Raw genomic sequence first — 21,301 nt, forward strand, 5'->3', positions numbered from 1 at the left:
CGGTAAATTGGTTTAAAATCTCCTAACATTCCAAGAATTCAGTCATCGTTTTTCATTTTCTAGCGTGCCAGGTTCATTCAATATAAATAGAGGCGAAGGGTCATACGCGATCAGCAAGCCAAATATAGAGCTACAATACTGGCAGGTTATTTTTCTTTGGAGGGATAACCCTGATAAGCTTTATATGCAGTCCAGTAATCTCTCAATGAAGATTTTTCTATATATATCTGCCGTTTGGTATGTGGACGCCCATAGAGAATATACCTCCACGCTTATTAAACTTTTTATGTGAACTGTGATCGCAGCAATTCCTTTGAAGCGTTATTGGGACGTTTATTTCAGCCCTTTGTGATCCATGATTTCTCCTTTCAATTCGTTAAACGAGATGGTTAGAAAAGCTTTTAGTCATGTATCACGCAGAACCAAATTTTGGATCTTTAAACAGTTCTTCAGAAAGCCCGTCCTCTCCACTCCACCTGATCAGTTTGTTTCTTCGTGTTCCTATCCTTAATTGTGTGATCAGGAAAAAGCGCCAAACCCTCCTTACTGATGACTAAAAGCTCTTTCTCGTCTGAGACAAGCAACCGGACTTACTGAAATCTGTTTCATTGATTTTTCTGCAAAAGAATTCGCTATAGCTCGCATGACACTTGAGTAACTGGATACGAGCGTCCTTCGAAACCACATATAAGCTTGGTCAAGACAAGATTTAAAGTTAGTCTGTCGAAGAAGGAATAATCAACTATTTTTCTCTAGTGAATACAAATAACTTAAAACTGACATGATCAGTATTTTACCGATTATGCTTTGAACAAAGCCAAGGCTTGTTTTCAGATATAGTCAAAAATTTATAATATGCTCATAAAACCGGTGCTTCTCTGATAGGGTATTTTTCAATGAAGCCTAACGGCTTTGGCAAAGATTTTAGTATTTCATTGTTCTGGCTAACATACTTCACTCGCCTTCACACCAGCTAAACTGCAAAAAATTCACCCCAGCGTGATTAGGAAGCGGGCGCAAGTTGTCAAAATTGGCGCCAAAATATTTTCGCGCCTTGTGGTCCTTGTGTCATCCTGATCGAAGCTGTGGCAAAGGAACTCACGGCTTGCGGCTAGGCCTGCACTGAACGAACTTAGTAAATGCCAGTTTCATAAAAGATTTGTTAAGAGGGCAGATTTACTAGGATTGAGAACTACTTCAACATCTAACAGGAGTTAATTAAGAAAGCACGCTAATGAGATTCGTACTCTTCATGATAGACATCATGAAGTGTCTTGTAGCCTTAACGCAATCTATTCAGTCAAACATTAAGTACCGTAGGTCCAAATTGTGTGCTTTTGTGGACATACGTGTTTTTGTCAGAAGTCTTTGTATTTCTCTATAATACAGACACCTCCTGGAAACGTTTACTGATGGGTCCCTGCCGTTTTTCAGTCATATGACTTGAGTTTTCTATTTGACGGCCCCTTAATCAAGGCGGACACTCAATGGTGGCCTCCGAGGTGTGTACATATGGCGGACACTTCTCTAAGAGGACTGTGGTCCCTGCGGTGTACATCTTAGAGAAAGTCACGACATGGGACTCTAAGTGTCCGCTTTGGGAGGAGGCGTTTTTGATCGACGCATGTAAACCAGAAGTGAAGCATTTCTCTTTTAATATGCCTTGAAGCTACCAGATTAGTATTCTTGAGTGCCTTTTCTCTCATAGAAACGATTTGCTGAAAATTTGGTCTAAATCACGCCCCAAGATTGCAAAAAGGCTACTTCCGGTTGACGTGCGTCGCTCAAAAACGTCGTTAGTGATGTTACGCAAGACGATTCGCAACGACGATTTTTAGCGCAACATTGTTGCGACATTGTTTCGAATAGTTACAACATTGTTCCAACATTGCAACGATGTGTTGCGCTAAAAGTCGTCGTTGTGAATCGTCCCGTGTAACATCGCCTTCCAGCTCCCTTGTACAGCATTCCAAAAATTGTCCACACTGACACTGGCGTCTTTGAATGAGGACAAATAGAGGGTATTGCACAGTAAAATGAAAATCAAGAAAGCCAGGCCGAGGCTTCAAGTATTCAAACCTCTTTAATACGGACACCAAAGGGACTGAACCAAGTGTCCGCTTTACAGAGGTGTCTGTATTATAGACTGAGGTAGGGAATGTAAGAATTTTGGCATTTCTGGCACCAAACGAACTGTCCGTAATAGAGAGGTGTCCGTGAGGAGAGGTTAGACTGTATTTGAAAAACAAGGATAATCACGATTTGCTTTCACTTTAAATTGAATTAAACTCTTCTTTTGTTGGTCAGAGCCCATTTTGTACAGTAGTAAGCGTATCCTTTTTATTTATTTATTTTTTCCTTCGCTAGATGGCCATCACAATATCAAGAATAGTGTCAACGAATAATCATTCAGTTATGATTAAAAAAAATGAAAGAAAAAAGGCGCAAAGAAAAGAGAAAATATGTGACCAAGAGGCCTCCAACCGGAAACAAACGGATCTCCCAGGAGAGGTAAACAACATACAGAAAAAAAAACAAAAAAAAAAAAACAACAGAAAACAGGATAGAGAAGAGCACCGTAAAGACAGAACTGATTAAGGTTAACTGTGTCACCAAAACACAAGATGAACGGTGAAGAATACTCGTGATATAATCAACGGGTAAACTCAAATCGAACTAATGAAATAAACCTCATTTGTTCTTAATATGTGAAAGTTGTTTTATCAAAGCAACAAGAACTGTTTACCTTTAAGAGGCGTAGACTTCTCCGGTTCTCGACTACCACGATATTTCTTTTTCCCTTGTATGCCTGGTTGATTCACAACTGTTCCACTGGATGATAAGAATGTACGAATCACAAGTTCAGTAACGTACAGGCTTTGATTCCAAATTCTAATACGCGCTAAACCTTAACTATTTTACTGTGTAAGGTGTCTAAAGTCTCGTGGCAGGTCACTACAAGTTCCCAAATGAATTCCACCCAAATTAACCCAAATGTTAAAGAAATTTATTGCTCATAAATCAAACAAAGGCCACTGATGAGTTTTTGCGGTTCTTCATTTCCTAACGGGCAATACATTAAGCCGCAAAACCTAAAATCGGAAAATATTTTCAACATCTATCACTACACCTTGCTGAGGCAAATTTAGATCACGTATTTCTGCAAAATTTAAAAAACAATGTATATTTCTAAATCCCTTAACGGAAATAAAAGATAGGTTGATTGAAGTCCAGGGCCCTTTTTCTTACTACATGAAAAAAGTATATAATTTTATGTATACGGTGTCCTTTTATTTAATAGCAGTTTTTAGCTTCTAGTCCGATATATAAAAGCATAAAAAATTGTCTATTAAGTTTCAAGGGATTGAGTAATGGTCCATGCAGATAAGAAGAAGAGAACCAAACGCAATGAGCACGTCGGAAAGCAGAAAGGTGCTGACTTTACTATTGTCTCTACTACGCTTCTGATTGGTTTAAACATCAAATTTTACGAAATCGTCGCATGTACTATATTAATCCCCTGTTTTTCTAGCCAGCTTCCTTGTTGCAAAATCTCGTCTGAGTCAAAGTAACACAGAAATCCTATGTGCGGCATATGTAAAATTGTAAACTTTTCTTGGCTATTGTTTGCTCTATTTTGATTGGTCGAATTCTTTTAAAACACACACAAGAGACACCCTCTAAAAATGGACTTTCAATACATTTCATTTCGTAAACTGCCTTTTTGTAGGTCTATGCATTCGGAACTATGTGAGGAAAGCGTATTGCGCCACAAGAAAAGAAAATTGCTTCCCTTCTTACCCGGATCATTACTTAAACAAACCGTCTAGTTTGCTCCAGGGATAAATATAAAACCCCTAAAACTTTAAGTATTTCCTACAACTTTAGACAAAAGCAACCCTTACCTGAAATCTTACCAAACGTGTGTCTATAAATCAGCTATTGCCTGATTTTTTTTGTTTTTTGATACAATTGTTCTACATTTTAGGTTTACCATAATATTATTATTTTTAACGTATTTTTGATACTGTTAAGTAGAAGTTTTCGTGAATTGACTTTTGTTACCCTGGGATATGAAGCATAGAAAATAAGGTACATCCGTTCTTTGCTATTTTCGTTGGTATAAAAATAGCACATATATAAATTGACAAACCGTAATATGTTTACCGCAAAAACAAAAAACAGTTCAATTTTTCTCTTTCTCACATCTTGGCTGATATTAAAAACTTACACAATATTGTTTTCTTATTATCTCCATTCACCGATCTTTTTCTTTTATTTTATATCTCGCTTTTCTCTTTCTTTCTCTTTCTTTTCGATTGGATCGAATATAACCTCTGGAATTATAATATATGACAGTCATACCAGGGATGGAGATATAGTAGCCTACCCATTTAATTTCCTTTATAGCGCTAGCCTATCTTTAAAAGCTCAATGTTCGATTCACCGCATTTAAAATAGCCATATATGGAGATAATTTTGCAAACGCAGGTAAAACTATAACCTTGAAGTCACGAACAAACAAACGAAGAACGGAAAAATTAAAAATATTGTGAGTGCGAACATTTATAGTTACAAAAATAGTTAACTGCCAGTGTTACAATGCGGTATTCTTTTATGAAGTCAGTTTAAGACCGCTATGATGTATTTTCGCCAGGATCCATTCTATTCGGAGATTGTTCAATGCACAGCAGCTTTGAATATTTCAATATTCTTTATCATCTGAAAGTATATTTAATTATCAATAGAAGTTGCCCATACTATTTTTTCATGTATGTGTTCATGTCGCAAAATGGTGTATCAACCTTAAACCGCAGAACAACAAGAGTTACCTCAAAGCTATTGGAGCATAATTACCGGCAAAATCTGTTGTAAATGGAGTTGCACTTAAGTTTTGTTTAAACATGACTACCAAAAACTGAAAAAATGTCATGTGTTTGTTTTGTTTCGTTTCGTTTTTTTTTTATCTGTAATGTGAGAACATTTACTCAGACATATTGCTTATTATATTAATCTACCTCACTCATGAAAACCACGAAACAATTTTGAATAAATACTTTAGATTTGAAGCTGACAAAAGGCTCGTAATCAAAGAATACTGAGAAAAACGCATAAAATGCTATAGAAGATTTATTGTAATAAGACATTTCCTTTCTTCCACTTCTTAGATAATGCCCGTAAAACAATGAACTGGGTTCGTCAGCTAAATGTCTCTGAAGCAGTTTTCGGGCCCAATAATTTACTCTGAAAGCATTTTAGAAATTGATAGTAAGGCGTTATAGATGACCAAATGAGGTCACTTGGTTTTATCATGATTCCCGTTTAGCAGTAAAGCACCAAGTGGAGACTCCGCTGAAACAAGAGATTCCTATGCTTACCTTTATCCAATGAGGTACAATCCTCCATTGGAAAAGTCCTTAACTTTAAAAGCCATGTGGAGGCATTTTCAGCTAGTTTGGCGGAACAAAAACAACTTACAAGGATTGCCCTTGATATGCGCTGGATACTGATTATTGTTGATACTTCCGCATTTGAAACCACTTGGATGTAAACACAAGAAAACTATCCTCGAAACGATTTTCGGCAAGCTTCATAATTTCCCTAGATGTACGCAATATCATCTTCTCAAGGCGGCGGTGAGGGATGGTAATGCCAACATGTCCGTTAGAAACGAGATTAAAGCAGGAAAAAAGGCGAATAAATTTTATAGGCCGAAGCGGCCCAAACGATATTGCTTTACCGTGTTGTGCCCGCCCTTTTTAAATCTTAACGAGTTTTTGTCAAGACGCAGAGAGGATTGTTTATCCTTTCCTTTATGGTGGCGGGTATCCCAGGGGAAGTTTCTTTTCTCAACGAAAGTTGGTCTAAGATACCCAATGGGTCAACTCTCTCTAAAACAGTGTCTGCGAACTATAGCGAGCAAGTTTGCCGTCCTCAGTTTATCCTGGCCTCAGGATGATGGCCTCCAGGCCAATTATGTAGCGCTCACTGGCTACATATGTTCTCGAGTTTGTCTACTTATCTTCGCTCACCGCGATTAGTCGACCCAAATCTGTTGAGAAACTCGGCTCAGTGGAGTGAGCTTCAATGGCTACATAAGTTCTCGAGTTTGCCTATTACTCAGATATCGTTCGCTGCGATTATCAAACCCAAACCTAAAAAAATTCAGCTGGAAGGTCTGTTGCAGAACAGGCCCTTCAAGGCCGTTATCCGCCTTACATACAGGGGTGTCTCGGTTGACACAGAGGACGTGCCCATCTCCAGACCCGGATGACTAGAAAATCACACCCATCTGAGCGCACGTAGAGTGGTACCCCCTCAATGCGACTACTGTTGGGCCATAAAATACTGCGACCACGTTTGGGCCAGAGAATTGAACCTACGACCACTACTTGTGCCAAAATAAAGCCGTCAAATAAAGCCGTCGAGGTAACGAAGTGAAGTTATTATATGCGTTTACTTTACCAAAAGAGGATAAATGCTCTATCTGCATCTTGAATGTGCCTAGTATTAGACCCAGAGACCTGTTGCTACGGTTGCTACGCCTGCCTCGAACTGAGACAATTGCGTTAAAATGATACCTTTTTCATCTGCTAGAACTAGTAAACTTGAAGGGGCTATTAAAGAAGTCACGCTATGTGCTGAATTATTTTCAAAGATCTAAAATGCGTCTTGGCATCAATTGAATTCTGAACATATGGTCCAAATTTGTAGCCTAAACTTCAGACGATTACTTCGAGTCGTTTTCTCCTCTCAGCAACGTCGTCACTGAGGAAGTAAAAACGACTCGATGTAATCGTCTGAAATTCAGGCTAACAGATTTGTTATTTAAGATTATATTTAGGCACTGAAACTGTTACTTGTCTTCTTTTGCAACAGATGGTAAGGATGAACATGGATTCAAAATTGAAAAATTTGGGCCAACTTTTTCAAGTTTTGATGCAATGGTTGCAAAACGGTCATCAAAAAAATTTTTTATGCGTAGTGGTCTGATAGGGAATTCGTTTGATACCGTCTTCAATACTGTAACTTTCACCCTTTAAGTCCCAATAGTGACCAACAGCAATTTTCTCCTAACGATATCCATACATTATCATGAGATGAGGCTATGAGCATTAATTAAATGATCACCTAAGAGAAAATACTTTGATCTTTTATCAAATTCTCTCAACTACCTCTTTAAGGAAATGTATAGAGATCAGTTTGGAGAATTTGTCTGTGGATATTGGGGCTTAAAAGGTTAATGGAGCATTTAGTGTGTATGATTGAAGGTATTAAGTAATGACGTTAGCATTTAATTGACCTAAAACAATATCCTCGTGACGACAGATCTCCTTTAAAACCAGTCACGCTATACCAGGCAATTTTTCTATTATTGTTAAAATCGCCACATGGTACTGGAATGAAAATAAAAACCATCAAGAAACATTTATGTTGAAAACGTGAAAAGAAACAACTGAGGTTGAATTAGCATATTTTAACATTGAAAAAACAAAAGATTAAACTAATCTTCGCGTTCATTTCCTTTCATTGACTTCCGTTAGATGTAACTATAGTGAAATCCTGTTAATGGGACCACCCTAGGGCCAAATAAAGTCCCATTTAAAGGTTGTTTATGAGATGGGCACAGAGGTAACAGGGTTCTTTTGATAAGAAACTGGCTGATTGTTGTTAAATGTTTGGGCCGAAAAAACTGGACTTAATAAGGTGGCTCCGAAACAGGCGGGCCTTTTAACCGGGGGCTAGGGCTGGTCATAAGTCGCCCCCCCCCCCCCAACCCCGAGTATCTTCTATGCAGTTTCTCTATGCTATTACAATACAATTGTGTCATTGTAACAAAAACATCCTATGAATGTTGTTCAAAATCCACAATCTTACCATTCAAAAGAATTCCCTCACTTAAAACTTTCTGATAGAAAGAAAAGGGAAGAAGTGGCTTAATTTCGAGTCAAAATGATTAATTAAACTCTAATTTTTTTCTAAGTGAACATGGATTGTTTATTTTGTTTAAATAGATACCATTTTTCAACCAAAACTAAAGCCCTATATTCAGCCACTTAACTTGAACTGACCTTTTAACGATGCGATTTCTGGCCCTGTCTTCCGCGGTTTATGGAGCTTCTTGGTTTTACCCAATCAACAAAACGTCGAAAATCATCTAGCTTTGGTGAAACCGGTCCGGAGTTAACATGTTAAAACTTGGTCATGTGTTAATTGCTGGTCTGAACCGTTAACACACGCAAACGGGATACATGACTGTACAGTTTTCGTGCCCTCATCCAAGTGTGACGTAGAAGACTCTTCCTAGACAGTTAGGTGGGTTAAAGCTTTATCTCACTTGTATAACAGATTTTTCATAGAGATAATAGAAAATAGTGATCTTCGTCAATATCTACCTTGATAAGCTCGAAAACCTCTTGGCAACCGCTTAAAAACAGTATAATAGCGTAGTAAGCACTAAGCTTTTTGCTTCGTTTGTTTTCTGTTGCGTTTTCCTAATAACTCTTCTCGATTAAGTATGAGAAAATGAACACTTAGTTATGTGCAAATATCACCAAGTCTTAGTAAAACGATGTGTCAAATGAAGAATCAGGAGAAACGGAGTTATGTCCGAATCTGCAGTCACGAAACGAAGAGCAAAGTTTCGTTATCCTTAGTATCCTCAGTATTGTTTGTCAACAATGCTTTATTGTTCTTGATATATCTTAAAAGACTTTGAGAGGATTAGCAAATCTGCCGCTATAGGTGCCTCAACAAGTGATACTGCGGCAATTTTAGATTCATATGTTGTATGCAACTTACTAGGTGCACTGGCTTACTATATGCACTGCCTTCTTTGAAATGTTTCTTGTGATATTTAAAGACTAAAATGTCTTCTCAACATGAAGTATAATTTTTAGGAGGGGAGTCCGACAATTTAATCTTATCAGCGGTAAAGTGCGCTTTCCTTTAACACCGATCAATATTCTAATACCTCGAGTTATCAAAACAGATCACGCTAACCTGTAAATAACAAAGTGAAAAACACGCTTAATGTTTAATACCGTGATTTCTGAAAAAGTGCAAGATCAAGGTTTTATTGAGGATATCGTCCTAACAGTGAACACTTTAAAATTTTTGGGTTCTTAAACATGCTTGATTTACGCACTCCAACACCTATGACGGCTAAACTTGGTAAACAGTTTTTGCAGCATGATAATTTCGTTTTAGCTTTTTTGAACACTAACAATTAAAAAGTTTCCAGGCCTTGCTGGTTTCACGCTGTCTCTTTTGAACGTTGTCCAAGGTATTAAGAACATTGCTTGTCAGTATCTGCTACGTTTCAAAATAATGGGTAAACTGCAATATAGTTTTCAAAGCATAATTTAATTTGAGCCAATAAAGTTTGCTGAAGTTTGAAAATACTCATCCATATCTACCGAAAAGTGCGTTTGTAGTATTTTTGTTGTTGTCGTTGTTTAAACATAACCCCTCCGTATTGGCAGCCACCCCCGACGTCGCCCTTGGGACGTCATTCTTGGTCTCCGTCCGTTACTTATAAGGCCCACCAAGAGGGCAAATACAAAATAAGATCGACCTAAGGCAAGTTTAATTTTGTGAGCCGAAGAGACTGAGAAACCCCAACAAACCCTTGTTTTCACTAAAAACGCTGGACGCAAAACCTCCCCTGGGGCCGGCGATGCTATATTAACACAATAATACAATTCATTCATTCATTTCATTTAATAATAATAATATAATTCATTTATATAGCGTTATTAATACTAATTATTCATAGCGCTTTACAAACACAACCCACCAAGAGGAATATTATCGTTCTGTTACACCAGATTATCTCACACTGGGGGTCGAAACCGAGAATTAGCCAATCGGTGTTGTCTACTTTTAAGAGAACGATCTCTTGGAGGTTTTTTCGTTTGCTTTGTACCATCAATTGCCTTCTTGTCAAACCTGACTGAAAATATTTCCAGTGAAAGCTGTACAGAGCTGAGGTGGCCCGGGCCTTCATGCATATCCATGATTGACATTAAGGTATTACTTCAAGAAAAGAGGCTTTTGGTACAGCGATGACGTCATGAAACTTCGCCCAGTTTAATGCAGTCTGATCCTATAATCTGACATTCATTTGATATAAAAATCTCATTTTGATGCTTTATAAAGTTTTCTCTATAATGGATATTTGTGTAGAATGTTTACTACGCGTCTGATAAAAACCCTCAATCGCTGCAACTGACCATAAAAATAGCTTAAGACGTTCTTAGACTAACTTTACATCACTCACCTTGTCTGAGAAAGAATACAAGAAGGCGCGGAAAAGTTCTAAACAAGTGGTCGCTTTTATGTGGAAGAGTAAACGTGTAATGTCTTTGTAGTAACTTCAACGGTAGTCGGGTTCTATCTGAATATCCCGATGTATTTGCCTAAGTTATATTGTGGCAAGATTAACACAGCGGCTTAATAGGAAAATAACTTCCTTTGATGCCAAATTACGAGGGTTTATTTATACGACATTTTGCTTAGCAGCAAGTCAGCGCGAGGCGATTGACACGGGCGAGTATTCAACGTTGAAGTTGCGGTTAGAATACACCTTAAATCTTAAGCGCATTATCCGGCTATACGTGTTTACAAGAATCGCCTGTTGAGTTTGGAAAACACTCGAGAATTCCAAACTTCGAAAAGTGAGGGTGGAAGTTTTCATATTTGTTTAAGAAATTAGCAACTGATGAGCGACTTAAATGGAAATTTCATTCAGAATGTTTCCGAGAAACGTCTAGCAACTGAAAAGGGGGTACGTGTTAACATAAAAAGAGAACAGATGTTATCTGTTAAAAGGCAATAAGACCTGACGAGCTCGATTCTGTTATAATGTCTACTTAGATATTAAGAGAAAGTTAACGTTGATTAAGAAACCACTTCAAAGTTGAAACTTCTAAGCAGAACAAGTTATTAATTGTTTTGGACAAAACAAAAAGATATAAAAAGATGATCTTACACCGACGATTTTCAGGGCAACAGAATGATGCAATAATGTTACGATATTTTTTTTAAGGTGACTCAGCATTGTTCCAATGATGGGGCTCTAAACATCGTCGTTGCCAATAGTATGTAACATCACCTTCTTTAAAGCACAGAAAGTGATTAAACTGCAATGAATCAGCAAAAATTTCCGTGTATAAGTCATATCACCGTACTCGAGTTTTCTTTGTTATTAAGCAAGATTTAGAGGTTTATAAGCATCCTTCTTTCTGTCAAAATGACCACAAAACGTTCCGGAGGGGAAGTGGAATTCAATCATGCGCCAAACAATATTATAATCTTGGTTAAACCTTCAGTCATGGGGCCAATACAACTAAGCTGCTTCAAATTTTTCGGGGAAAAAAATCCTCAACACGTTCACTGTCAAAAAGTGGGTGAACGAGAATGAATTTCATAGTTCTAACTATTAAGCCTGTTGACAAAATCTGAAATCTCCTGGTGGGTATGAAATTAAACATGTTTTTTTTTTAGTACTTCATGTGAACGATTGCACAATTTGGCGTTAAGTATTTGAAAAAAAAAATGAAATGTAATTTCCTTCAATTTTGACCTAACTACTCTCGAAGGTTTAATATGTAAAGTATGGTATACAATGATGCTTGTATGCTTGGAAGTAAACAATGTTAAGTGCAAACATTTTTGTTGTTGTTATCATTTGATTCTTATGGCTGTCATGGTACAGAAGACAAGAAAAAATGCAACCTCATCGCTCAAGAGCATTGATTGAAATGAGGTTAAATTTTTAACCCATTTGTGGTGATCTCCGTGTTAAAAAAATGTATTTTTTAAGTCACTCATATAACGTTCACCTTGGCGAGAGTACCTGTCAGGTTCACCGAGTTTATGAATTTATCAGCGGAAAACCTTTTCCCCCTTGAAAATTAATCTAATTTAGAACTGTATTGTATCTTTTAAAAATTATTTTGTTTATTTCCTTTTTCACCTTGGCGTATCTGTGTTTTAGGTCAACTAAATTTATTAAGAACCTTAGTTCCAAAAACTTTTTATTGAAACGTTCTAATAGTGCCCATTTCAAGGCAAAAAAGCTAAAATGTTTAGTAAATAGAAAATGCATTACGATCTGTTTCTGAAAGTCGTGTCCTACGCAACGTTCAATATCACGACTAGAGCTTACAGTGACGTAATCGGAACTGCATGATTCTGGTTTTGGTTGTCTTGGTAACTGACCTTGTTCTTTTCACTTAGGATCAAGGACCGACCACTGACGTTTAGGGAGGGGATGGGTGATCTGCTTCCAAGTCTTACCACTAAGATTGATTTTTTCCCTCGATTTTTTTGGCAGGTAATTATAATACTCTCTGACTTTCAAATCTGCGGCACAAGTCTGTTCGTAGGATATACAGCCTCCAATTTTTTCCTCCATTTGTTCCATCAAAACTTACCAAACAAGAAACTCTAGCAACTTCCAACCTTTCGTCTTTTATGTAAATGAGCATAATATTGACAAGATTTAACCCCTTTTGGAAGAGTCGCATAGATTACCATACATTGCGTCGAGAAAACTTTTACTAGGTACAATTATAGTCTTGTTCATTTTGGGAATTCATCTTATTTTTTCAGTAACTTTGACGGTATAACTGAAACCTTTCTGGTATAACATCGGATACCGAGTCTAACTTCTTACATTCGTAACACCTCTTTAAATTTTCTAATGATAATTTTCCCGCCTGTGTTTAACATGCGTACTGTAGAAACCTGTTGGTCTCATTGATTTGATTGATCATACAATCACACAGTACCTTCCTCCTTATTTGGCAAGGTTTCCGTATAACCCCATAAATTCATTATGCATACACCTATTGTTCAAAGAAAACAAAAGTCAGAACAGTACTAAGCCTTTGGGATTTTTTTTTCGGGGGGCAACGGAGAGAGTGGTCGGTGAAAGAGAGGGGGAAAAGAGACTGAAAGAAAGAGGTAGGAAAAGAAAAAGAAATGACAGAAATTGAAATCCTCTTTAATTAACGCAGTAAGTATTCATTACCGATGTATATATCTGCAATACTCTCGGGAATTCGCCACAATAAGGTGGATACAGAATGCAGAATTAACGTATGGGGTTATACCGAAATGTTTCCCATAAAAACTCGTAGATGACATCGTCCGATACCTTCATTTCTTCTCTTTTTTATTTTACTGAGAATTCGAGTGTTTCGTCTGTATACTGCCTAAGTATCGTTTGTTTCAAATGTCCCTCTCTAGCTTCAAAGACAAAATTCATGTACTCCCTATTTTTTCGATGTAAACGTCACCGAAAAATAGTCAACGACCCCTATCACAAATTTTTCCGATCTGATATAAATTACTCAGCGAATGGTACGATTGATTTTAGTGTTCTTTAAATTAAAACTGGGTATTTTGTTTTTTAAACTAAGTAGAATGTGGTTGATGGTTGGCGATAACGTTTTTGTCTTCACGTTTTTAATAATTTGGCCGCCTACGACTCACGGAAATAATATAGCGCTTCGTGTCTACTATTTTATTAAAGTAGAATGTCGAAACAAAAACAAAGCTATAAAAACGAAGGATTTAGAAAAAGTGCGGATAACAGTGTCTGCAAGTACAGTCAACTGTCTAAAAAATGATAATTAAAGGTTCACGTCTGAAGTGATAAAATACTAATCATCTTCACGATGAGAATATAGGTTGATTTGAGATTAGGCAACTGTAGAATGAGGGTGGTTATGATAGATGGCCATGACTAATTACACTACCCTAAGGGATAAGTTCAAAGCTTATCTACATACATAGCAAAGGTGTTACAGCGCTGATTTCTTTGGATTATCTTATTGCATGGCTGATAAAAGAAATCAAATAAATAGATCATATTTGATGACCTTTGAGTGGTAAATGGTTTTACGTTCCGGAAACACAGAGTTCTAGAAAGGCAAGTACGGCCGCCGGGAAGACTCGTCTGACGATGGAAGCAAAGTGTAATGATGCTTACAAACTCTTAAACGCGTGATATATTCTAAACGTGAGTCAAGTGGGATTGCTTTTTCGAACAAAACATATTCAATATTCACGCTGTTAAACTTCAATGCCGCTTAATATTCAATCGTAAACACAAGCAATGCAATTTACATCTTGTAGCAATTCATTCATTTATTCAATTCCTTTACAATCAGTGCTAACTCGCTTTCTTTAAACAATGCACATAATGTGATTAAGAGCGCATTTTGTAATTTTATCATTACATTGTTCAAAAATTACTGATCCGAGAAATACTTTATCAAAAGACTCTTTCCTCCCTTTCTCGCTTATAAATTTGTTTTAAACAAGTAAAATTTCACCAAGTAACCAAAGCTTGGACATTTCAAATGTACTATATGTTTATACAAAAGGCAGGTCATCCGTGAATTGTTAAACGTAGCTGAGTCTTTTTTCATATCCGGGTACAAGCCTTATGAAGAGACATTCGAAAAACAAGATCAATGGTTATCGAAGTTAGCTTGGTGAAATTTCAAGACAGAGTTACGAATTAAGTTATAGCCACAACATGTATTGGAAATACTTTTTTAACGACCAAGTATCGCACGAGATCTAACTTCAAACAATTTTATTGTGAAGCTTTTCGCCCACCTAGGGTTCTTTTGACTGTAGCATTCTCTGAGAGAGCTAACCAACGCGTGATTCCATAATTTGTTCTAAGCATTTAAGATACTTCAATACAGACGCTGGAAGCTGTAATTTCGCGTGGCTTGTAACTAATTGGTTTGTCATCAGTCATGAGTGCGAATTAAACAAACAGTTTGGGGTTTTGAGAAATTGGGCTGGAAATGCGGAGACTTATAAAAGGCGAGCGCCTTTTTTGTAATGACAATGGACATAATAACCGGTTGTATAAAGCCGACCATTCATGCAATACACAACGTTATCCTTTATGTTCCCGCATATCACAATACACTACTATATCACTCAGTGGCCTTTTTGGATTTGCTAGATTTACGACTCCCGAATGATTGATTACTAAGAGCGGTACAGCGGTACATAAAAAAACTCCAAAATGATTTTTAGTCAGTCTTTCAGGCTACGAGGGTTATTTCGTTTTGTATAGAGGTCCTGATCTCCGGATGATTTCGCGCGCCGCAGACTACAAATTTGTAGTTGTTTGGAGTGTTCATCATCGATTTAAGAGCTTAGTTTGAGACGTGCAGACATCAAACGAAGAGTTTTCCTGTTGTGCTATAGTTACTCGCCCAAAAGAGCACGCACTTTAATCATTCACGTGCAAGGCGTCCAGGTTCAGTAAAATAACCTTAGATCGGTATAAACGTGACCAGACTTTCGCCTACACGGCCTTGCCCAATCAAAAATTTCACGCTTAGCTCGCGAAATTATAATTTATATTCGAGGTAAACCGCCGTTACGGATGAAAACAAAGATTGTTACCTACCTCTTATCTGATGGCTAAGGGCCTCACTCGACTGATCTCTAATTCGCACCCAAGAAACTTGCCCTCCGTAAGCAAAGATCATCCACACTTAACACAACAGCACAACGTGGCTTCTATAACAAGGTAATAAACAAAATGTAAATTAAATTTGCCGGCGTTAAAATTCCCGAAGTACTTATCACTTATCATTCACGACTGAAATGACGCTAAATTAACTCCGTAACAATTTATAACCCTGTTATGTTGTGAGTGTTGCAGACGTAAGGGCGGGTACGGTATTTTGTAGAGCTTTATTGAGGAAGGAAGAAGACGTTTCCTGAAATCTTGCTGTGACGTTTGTTCCTCCGCGGTTCGCTGTTGAATATAAAATTCTTGTGGTGTTGACAAATAAAACCATGTATTTCAGCTGAAGTTGTTTTCATTTGCGCAAGTGTGTTAAACCCTCCGGCGATTTCACTTAGTTTTACAAACTTACCCTCAAAAAAGCGCTCGTACAATTATTTCTTAGGCACGGTGAGCCGCAAGGAATGAAATGCAGACCACACAAGAGCAGATCATTATTTAAAGAGGTGCTTCTCAAAAACAGACGTTATGATTCACTTTGGGAAAGCATTGAAAGTTGTGTTTCTAATTACTGTTGAATACAACGCTTGTTACATCGTGAAACAATGGGAAAAAGAGATTTAAACGGCCACCTACGCCGACAACACACACCCGAAAATGGCGCGTAAAAATGCCCGTTTTGCCCCAGTGTAAAACCACCTACTCCACGAGCAAAGATACTAAACGCCCGTGGAGTACGCGAAAGAGTTTTTTCCGATGAAATAACATTTTGATCGGTGCGCTATCTGCGAAAATGTTATGTCTAGGACTAAATATCGTCAAGTTCGCGGTCTCCCGGAAAATTAGGATGACCCGATAACAGATATGTGATAATAAAAACAAAAGCGTTCGAGTCTTATTCTAATAATAACCTCTGGTCTCGAGTTATCTGTCAGATAACATTGTGTCTCTCAGAATTTTAACTCCCGGAGTTTAAAATTTTCCCAAGAATCTTTTATATAGCTGTCGTTTGAGTGACATTTTCAATGCTTGCGGTTAACATAGCCATTACCGACACAAAAATGCTCAAGCCTTTAGAACAAAGAGCTTTTAAACTATAATAAACCAGGGCTAATTTATTTTTGTTTAAGCAGGCCGATAAATGCCAAGGTGTGAAAATCTAAATGCCTGAAGTCAAGACAAACTCGTTGAAAAGGCGGCTTGAGTTTATTTTACTTAAATATCTAGTCGACAGACTATAGACTCTGTTTGCCTACCTTTCTTTGAGTGCCCTGTGTTTAAAACGAATTAGACAACAATTATTCAGTAAATATGTTGTCTCGGTATTCATTTACTTAATCACGTCTAACATTTTACTCAGCAGTTATTATATGTTAAATTATGGTAACTCTGAAAACTTTCGCTCATTCGGGCGTCAAATAGATACAGACATTTTTTTTCTTAACTCCACAGGTGAATTGACAAGCTAACCTTGGACTTCCTCTACTATACAGAATACCTCAGAATGTCCGAGTCTTTCAAGGCGCTTTAATAGTATCTCTCCTTCTGAAAAATTTTTGAAATATACATACATAACTCACAGTTGTTTTTGCCTCGTTACCAGACATAAGCTGATAAATCTTAGGTTGGCCTTTAGTTGGCTCTCTATTCTAAACGGCACCATTATCTAAACCCTTTGTAAAACGCACTGCCTAACTGGCTCTCTAACCATCAAACACAACCAGACTAAGTTTAATACGACTAATGGTTCTCTTATCGAATTAACAGTTGTTGTTTGTCAGTGACCTACCTTCAATGGCCGGTTACATGCAACTGCCCCAAAGCGCACGCTAAACTATGCAAGACAAACTCCTGCTCAGATCAAACAGCACTAGACAGAAACTAAGCGCAAAAACAACTTCTAAATCATATTACATTTCGTGCTAATTTATGACACCTTCCTCTTGCCATTATTGAACCAGTGTGTTCGTTTGTTGACAAGTACACATCTGATAAAGGCACTTTCCTCTCAATGGGGCTGACCCTCCCTGATTGTTAAGCTGTCAGTGGTTACTGAAGACTATAACCGCAGAAGAATATTTACTTCCTTTGGCCAATCGAGAAAGTTAAAAGGTGTTTCTCCTGTGGCCAGACGATTGATGCAACACAATAACCTTACAAACAGCTCTGTGGAAATACCGTAAAATTCCGAAAATAAGCCCCTCCAAATATGAGCCCCCCAAACTCACGATAAATCGCCCCTCCAAATATAAGACCCCAGGGGCTTGTACTTGGAAATTGCCCTCAGATACAAAGTAAAACAAAGCAAAAACGGTAAATTTCCTTCCAACTATAAGGCTAGCCCCTCCAAAAATAAGCCTCTCAAAAAGGGCCTTGAAAAATATAAGCCCCGGGGCTTATTTTCGGAATTTTACGGTATTGCAGTAAAGCGGCAAATATGAGGGATATCCGTTGTTCAACTTGACGTAAAAGAACATCGAAAACCGAGAACTGCCCACTTCGAGTCCTTTCTCTCTTTCTTCTGAATGTGCCTGCGGTGAAAGTATAGTCTGTAATAACCTTTCACAATTATATTTTATGGTATTCATCGCTTTAATTAACAGTATAACCACAATAATTCACACATCAACAGATTAGTTAATGAAACGAAACTGAAAATTGGCTGCCCCCCTATAGCTTGCTGTAAAACAAACATTGGTAAGCAGAACGAGTTTTGAATAAATGCGGGAAGCTGTTTAATTTAACGCATTAAACATTTTGCAAATGAATTTGAGTGTTTCGGATATTATTCATAGTTATTCTTTACTGTCGAAATAAGACCCTGAAAACTGAAAAAGGGTAGTAATTGGACATATCCATACACTAACAGTCAGGAGAAATGTAAGGTTGTCTTCAAAGCGTGAAACTTCTAGTCAAGGAAAAAACACCTTTTACATACTTTGAGGCATCAGTTCTGGCAGGAAGAAGTTGACATGAATATCTTTTTACACATCTAAGTTTTCCTTGACTTATAATATGTAATATTCCTCGAAAATCCATACAAAAAGAGGACCTATATCAGTGTCCTATTTTCTTATATTTCCTAAGTTTAAAATTATATTTACTCAGCTCTTGATTTCTGTAGTCTAGCGTTTTGAAGAGGTCCTCTAAAAATCTGTGGAACTTAATCTGGAATATGTGACTTGTCTCACCCACATAATCTAGAACTCGTTATAAAATTACAAACTTCTGATGCTAAGCCTAAGGATACAGAATTTTCTACACCTTTAAGAAACGCTTGCAAAGTTATTAATAAGTAATTAAAAAAGATCAAAGTTTACTAGCATTTCATTCAGTACCAAACTGTTTCTGATTAAAGTTAGATAACGTTTATGCATATATTCCATTTGCCATTTGCCAGATAACAATCGTGATAATTTAGGCCGGGATTTTCTTCCTGTTTGATATTTTAAATAATATTCAAAAAACACGAACAGTATTGATTTTTACAATGCAGAGGAATTGTAATAAAACACGTGCCGTGAGTGTTTTGAACAGCTTCAAAAACAGTCTTTGGAATTTTTCGTTTCTATAGCAATACTAATTAACTAAAGGTATTTTTCTGACTAAAACGTGATGAGTAAGATAAGTAGCCAGAGTCAATTATAGTTTTGAAAACTTATTTTGAAATGACTGAACGCCATCCAACAGTGATTTCCACAGATAATAACCGTACAAAAGGGATTGACTTATTCTTTTTGTTTTGTTTGTTTGTTTGTTTTTTACTTTATCAATTTGATTTGCAAATTAGGATGACCGTTTTGTACAAAACTTTATGATCATAAGACATTACTATTCCTCATTCAAAATGTCATTCTAATTAACATACCACTGTTTCAGTCTTACAATCACGTATTTGCCCCCGGGGGAGAAGTTCCCTGACCTGAGGCTGTCCCTGACTTTTCAGTAAGATGAATTTGAACGTGTTTCAGCAAATCCGTACATTCAATTGGACATAAAGCTCGGTGAATATTTACAAGTTTTCGAAGGAATCTTAATATTCAAACTTTGCGCGTTATCTGGAGATTCCTGAATGCTAATTGACCACTACGGAAAATGCCATAACATACCATAATACTCGTTGTTGTTCACTCCAAAATTTTGCATAGGCATTGTTTTCAGTTTCTCTTGGGGCCATTTTAACTCCCAGGAGAAACTGAAGACAATGCTTACGCAAAATTTTGGAGAGACGAAAAAAGAGTATTATGATATGTTATGGTATTTTCTGTAGTGATTTGCCTTAATGACTTGTTTTTCCGCTCGTAACCATAGCTGTATAATCTGTCCTTTGAAAGTGTCTTTCGATTTATTGACGTTGTTTTTATTGACTGTTTTCTTAAGTCTTGCCAAAGGAACATAAATGTCTTTCTCTTGGTCTTGCTCTTGAAGAGTGTCTCTGAGGGCAGTTAAATCTGGGAAGGAAAAATATACTCCCTTTCCCGCCACACCCAGAGATATGGCTACTGGCGTTACAAGATATTTTGTCGCTTCACCCTTCGTGAGAGTCTGTCTGATATCATTACAATCCAGTTTGTCAATAAAAAAACGAAAGGAGTGGACTTTCCGATGTATTGAGCCTACTTGATATTTTCCTATGTCTTGCATTAAAAAGAGCCATAACTATAATCAAGACAAATCGGGACAAATCGCATTTAGTTAGAAAGCTAAAGAGAAATTTGAACCACAACATGGACTATGTATTTAGTTATACATGTATACAGTATTGTGTCGCGTATGCAGCACTATTTTTGAAGAAAGGTCAGTATATAGCAGGCGGGGCACGGAAGGCACTTAAGCAAGCGAGAACATCCGGCTCTGTATGTTTGTGCCCGGCACCACGAATCAAGTGTTTTCAACATATTACTCTCGACAGGCAATGAAACGCCACAGAGTAAATTGGTATTGTAAGATCTAACCTATATTTACACGAGTACTTTATACGTGCAGGCTGCATGTTTAAGGATAATCAAATAAGTTATATTCTAATTGTACCTATAAACAATATATCTACAGTGTATATGTACAAATTAAATTTGCAACACTTCTGTCTATGTTCTCAGTTATGTTTCTGTTTGCGTCTAAATTGAGGGGGTTGAAACCTGGAGGTTGAGAATCAACCAAAGGCGTAAAGTGAGAAGCTAGGATGAAGAGTATTTATATCCTTTTTATCGATATTCCTGGTTCTTTATTTGCTAGAACTCTTAAATCAGGGCAAGATATCCGCGATCCAGCAAAAAGTAGACATTTTTAGGGGGATCAACTCCGAAACCACTTTAGGAAAATTCTTGCCCGTTATTTTCTCATCATCATCAACACAAAGATTGTTTGCCTTCACTTTAATTTAATCCCCTGTTACTCTTCATTAGTGTAACCAAACATTGGAAACCTTAGCACGTCAATAATCATGAATAATTATGGAATGTTGTTCCGAGCCAAAACTGGTGCGGAAAGCCGAGAATCCTTCGGATAACTGTAAACGAGCTTCTCCCTCTTTGATTCTTTAAACGGTGGCTCCGTTTTTTTCCCTGTTATTATAAAACTGCTTTAAAAAGTGACCATTGAAAGTTAACGACGTTTTGTACTTTCCTATTACATTTACTTTTGTGTCTTGCAGCATTCCCCAAATTATTTTAAATTATGGTTGAATTGTTATCCCGACCGCTCTGAGTTTATCCAAGTTTACATCGCCAAAACAGCACGCGAGCTTTTAACTCCTTATTCCCACGCACTTAGCTAACTTTTCAACAA

General features: G+C 37.3%; 1 protein-coding gene across 1 annotated transcript in view; it reads right to left on the reverse strand.

Moving 5' to 3' along the window:
• The window catches only part of LOC140922326 (A disintegrin and metalloproteinase with thrombospondin motifs 9-like), a 92,271-nt gene extending 76,673 nt beyond the window's left edge, over window positions 1-15,598 (reverse strand). Inside the window, exons 1-2 of the mRNA XM_073372318.1 lie at window positions 15,452-15,598; window positions 2,747-2,832 (exon numbers count right to left, since the gene is read on the reverse strand). The gene's annotated coding sequence lies outside the window, so the exon portion shown is untranslated. The remainder of the gene's footprint in view (window positions 1-2,746; window positions 2,833-15,451) is intronic.
• Window positions 15,599-21,301: the final 5,703 nt, after the last annotated feature.

Source organism: Porites lutea, chromosome 13 (genome assembly GCF_958299795.1).
Source record: "Porites lutea chromosome 13, jaPorLute2.1, whole genome shotgun sequence".
Lineage (NCBI taxonomy): Eukaryota > Metazoa > Cnidaria > Anthozoa > Scleractinia > Poritidae > Porites > Porites lutea.